Source organism: Epinephelus moara, chromosome 3 (genome assembly GCF_006386435.1).
Source record: "Epinephelus moara isolate mb chromosome 3, YSFRI_EMoa_1.0, whole genome shotgun sequence".
NCBI classification, from domain to species: domain Eukaryota; kingdom Metazoa; phylum Chordata; class Actinopteri; order Perciformes; family Serranidae; genus Epinephelus; species Epinephelus moara.
In genome coordinates this window covers 1,407,680-1,412,285 of record NC_065508.1, presented here as the reverse complement: position 1 = coordinate 1,412,285, position 4,606 = coordinate 1,407,680, and the positions used below count along the sequence as shown (strand labels likewise).

The following is a 4,606-nucleotide window of genomic DNA, read 5'->3' as shown; positions in this document are numbered from 1 at the left end:
ACCTCGTCGCTAGATAGACCTACTCCTGAAAAACTCGTGCGCAAGGCTTTTTATCCCTACGAGGCCACCGTCATTTACCCGACGGGAGGGGTGAGCGAGTGAGCCCTGCAATCTAGAATTTGACCACTGATGTCACTGTTTTCAACCCATTTTACACACTGGCCCTTTAAAAGAAAATATTATGAGGTCCTGAAAGATACGTACTGTATATGTGTCTTCTTTCATGTTGCCCCCCCACCCCCGTCACAGGCTACGTAAGTTTATCATTTAAGAAAAAGAAAAGTGGTAAACTGTTATTGTTTGACTTGAAAAATGTCAGCAGAGAATTCGTATCTGCTCTGATCTCAGCATTTTACTCTCGTTCTCATGTTTCTGTTTGATGACTAAGACTAACATTTCAAAGAAATGAATCAAATGAACTGTGAGAAGATGAGACTGACTTCTCTTAACATATTTCAGCTCTTGCCAAGTTTGATGTTTGCACAAAAGCTTAACATGAGTCAATAAAACACAACAATGACAAAATCATGAGTCACACAAGACATCAGCTCTAAATGACTGGCTGAGTAATAAAACACTGGTTTATATGAAGAACAAAGACCAGCTGAGTGACACACTAATCACTGTGTTCCTTATGGACCCACAAGCACGCTCATACACACACCCTTTTACTTTTACACTTGTGGGGACCGTTACCAGTGTATGCATTATCAGGACACTTAAACATAAACATGAAATTATAATAATAAAAGTAAAGTCACTCATGTAATTGTAACTACTAATTGTACTACTATAATAATAACACAAAATCTTAATCCTCAAACAGGGATTTGCAGAAGTGAAGTCTACACAATGTCCTCATTATTCAAAGTGTCCTCACTTTGCAGGTCAAAGTCCAGGTTCTCAAATTGGTCCACACAAAGCGAAACACACATGTACACACTCAAAATGTGTGGATCATGAAACAAAAAAAGTCCTGCATATACAAGCACATCCTCCTACACAAACACATTATACATGCATGCATAAACACATACAAACTCCTGCCTGCACACACACACACACACACACACACACACACACTGACTCACCTCCGTTCACATGGTATATAAGGAAGTAGGTTTTTGTTTTAACAAGGCTCGTTACAAAGTGAAGCTCTGTTAATCTGAGAGGCGTCAAACATCCGAAGCGTCTGAGTTTCACTGAACATCAACAAAGTGTTGAGTCCTGAAACTCATCCCGAAATATGAGCAGACGTGAAACGATGAGCTCAGAGACGCTCTGTTCTGTTGACTCTGCAGAGTTAGCTGAAATCATATTCTTTCATTCAGTCTCTCTGAAAAGCTGAAACTCATCATCAGAGCCTTGAAATGCGTCACATGAGCACCTGACTCAAAGGAAGGGCCTCTTATACTCCACTTCATTTTGCTTTTTTTTTTTCTGAAAAAGTTAATGAACTGCTGTCAGGTAGCCGAAAGCAAAATAAGGTGAAACTGACATCCCTAATTTGTATGTTATGATGTAGCATCACAACTTTTTGTTTTAACAACGCTGTGTTTAACGTGTGGTTATGTTTAGGCACAAAAACCACGTGGTTATGGTTTGGAAAAGATCATGTTTTGCAGGAAATGCAGTGACATGTCGTCAAAAAACAACCACTCTTCATTCCTGTGAAGCAGCTGGAAAAACAGCGACAGTTTGCTACAAAACACCAGTGTTAGGTCAGTTGGAAACAGCAGCAATTTGCTAAGAAACAACCAGTTTTGTTGTTTGCTGGTGGTGAACAGTGTCTGCAGCTCGACAGGAGTCACCACATCCACATCCCCTCCACCTCCTGATGACAGAGTCAGCTCAGATACTACGTCACTTTAGAAACGTTGGTATGAGATGTACAGATGTAACATATCAATGATTTGTGGAAACTTAGAACGCCAACATTTCATCCTGGTGACTGAGCTGCTCTCCCAGTTCCTGGTCACACCAGACACCCAACGACCCGGCGTTCAGATAGGAAACAGCTCTGAGTTAATGCAATGCGTTGGCGGAGGCGTGTTGCTTCAGGTTCCTCTGACACAATGAAATAAATGATCAAGGGTGTTCAGTTTGCAGATCCAATAATTTAAAGATTATCCGAAGCCAAAACAGAGACAGAATTGTACGACTCACAACAGCAGCTTAATCTGTTGTCGAGATGATCCTGAGGTAAACAGTAGAAATACTGTGTACACGTCACAAAGTCATTTACTGGTAATGTCGCTGCACATGTGGCCAAACCCCCGGACTCTGATGAACTGAACTAGAGAACATTTAATCAGTTATTCTAATTTTTATTTGTAAGATGAACAGTGATGGAAGATGTACTGAGATCCTTTACCGCAGTAAAAGTACTAAGACCACACTCAGTCCATTTCCATGACATCAGAGGAAATGGACTTATTTAAAACCCCTGTAAACATGTCAGTGTGAGTGAAATGGTCCTGCAGTGAATTTGTCACAGTGGGACTAACACACCCAGGTCATGTGACTCCTGCATGTATACAGTCAATCAGACCCAAACTGGCCGAGGCGCTCTGAGCATGCTCCACAGTTTCCGCCCCGGGCTTTGACCCGGAAGTCCAATAGCATTAAATGTGTAAGAGAAGAAGAAGCCGGTAACAACATGGAGAAATCTACATCCAGAGCCGTGACTTTTTGGACGGACCAAATGTACAGAGCTGTAAAGTTGTCCACCATGGTAGCAGTTAGCTGCTAGCTAACCGTAGCTAACTTGTTTGTCCATTGTTTGGTCTGTGACGTAATAGGTCAACAGGAAAAAGGTCCAATACTAACAAGCTGAAAGGGGGCATATCTCCACCTATCGTAGAGGAGTCGCACATACTTGGCTCAATAAATGGATTCCCCTCCCGTGCTTGTATACTGGGACAAGGACAGTAGGCCAGTTAAATGTCCTCGTCCAGCTGGGACTGTGACTCCTCTTCACTGAGCAGGGAAAGTGTGAAAATACTCTACTACAAGTAAAAGTCATTTATTTAAACTCCTACCGAAGCAAAAGTCAGCGTGTCGCAGTAAAAACTATTTTCTTTGCTTCTCTGTGATGTTAGTTGGATGAATCTGCTGCATTCATGTGTCATTTTCCTGCTGCAGATATTTTAACTCCTTTACATCCTGTCAGGTGGGTTAATCTACTGTTCTCTAAGACCATCATGTGTTTGCACCATCCTGCCTTGGTGTCCTTGGCTGTCCTGTGAAAACCACATATCTCTAAAATGTCATGGCGTCAGAGATCCATCGTTCCAAACTGTTGCAGAGACTTTGTGTGAACGCCCTGAGGGTTGATGTGTGTTTCCCACATGAATCAAAGCAGGTCAGCAGGCTGTGAAGTCTTTGTTTGCTTTAATCAAACCTGTTAAACAAACACGGCGCTCAGTGCTGAGCTGGGTCCAGGTCCTCCGCGGTTTAATGTCTCTGTTTATACACCAGGATGTTTGGTAATAAAAACTAAACTCACAGGCTGGATAGATGTAGTGGTGTGATTTTACTTGCGTTTAAGTTCATGTAAACTGTGTTTTATTTCCTCAGCTTTTATTCACCATAGTGTTTTTATCAGTTGTTGTTTTCATGTCTTGTCTGTTTGAATTACTGACATGTAAAGCACACTGTAACTCTGCTTTGAAAGACGCTTTATGAATAAAGATTATTATTATTATCATCAACTTGGGCACTTTGCGTTCCACCGCTCAAGTATGTTTAAAGCTGCTGCATTCACAAACAAACCAGACATCATAAAAACATGAGATTTAGCTGTGCAGTCATATTAATAGTAATAATAATAATAATAATAATAATCCCTGTATTAAATAACCATTTCCATTCATGCAAAATGTTTAAGGTATTTGAGTTTTAACTCGATGTTTTTAATAATCAGCCAGCTGTGGGGCTGAAAAATGAAATGGAAAAAAAACCCTGCAGTTCCTTGAATGTCCACTTGAGGCTGGCTCCAACAGTGAGTCAGTCCCCACAGACCTCCATGTTAACATGTAGAATAAACACGTTTACAGCCTGTTTGGTCTCTGGAGATAATTTCAACATCTGTTTACATTTTATTAAGACTTTAAGTTACATATTTTTAGGCCTCTTTGAGTGACAGATGGGTGCTGTTTGTTGACAAGTCGCTACAACTGCAACAACGCTGCTTAGATAACGTAACCATGTCGTATCCCCAGATTCATTATTAAGTTAAGTTATTTGTAACATCTGGTCGTCTAAAAAAGTCTCGTTCAGTGTTTGGAGGAGCTTAAAGACCCTTTAAGGAGTTAATGCTCAGTTTTCTTGAATATTTGGTTTTTAATGGTTATGACCACAGACCAGTAGGTGGCGTCACACTGGCTACCTCTGTTAGTCTTTGCCGACTAACAGCCAAATGTCCTCATTTTAACGTGTAGTTTGTCAAAAGACTTTCACTGGGTGAGGTTACATGATGGCTTCTCATTCAGAATGAAATAAATCTGAATGAAATCATTCTGAATTAAAGTCTTTCCAGGTAGTTTACATGAGAAATATTCATTCTGAATGAGGGTTTACACGGAGATCAGTTTAATCGCCTTTA

General features: G+C 40.7%; 1 protein-coding gene across 3 annotated transcripts in view; it reads right to left on the bottom strand.

Annotated features, from left to right (window-relative positions):
* Positions 1-4,606, bottom strand: part of slco2b1 (solute carrier organic anion transporter family, member 2B1) — a 43,954-nt gene that overhangs the window by 26,153 nt on the left and 13,195 nt on the right. The window lies entirely within an intron of this gene.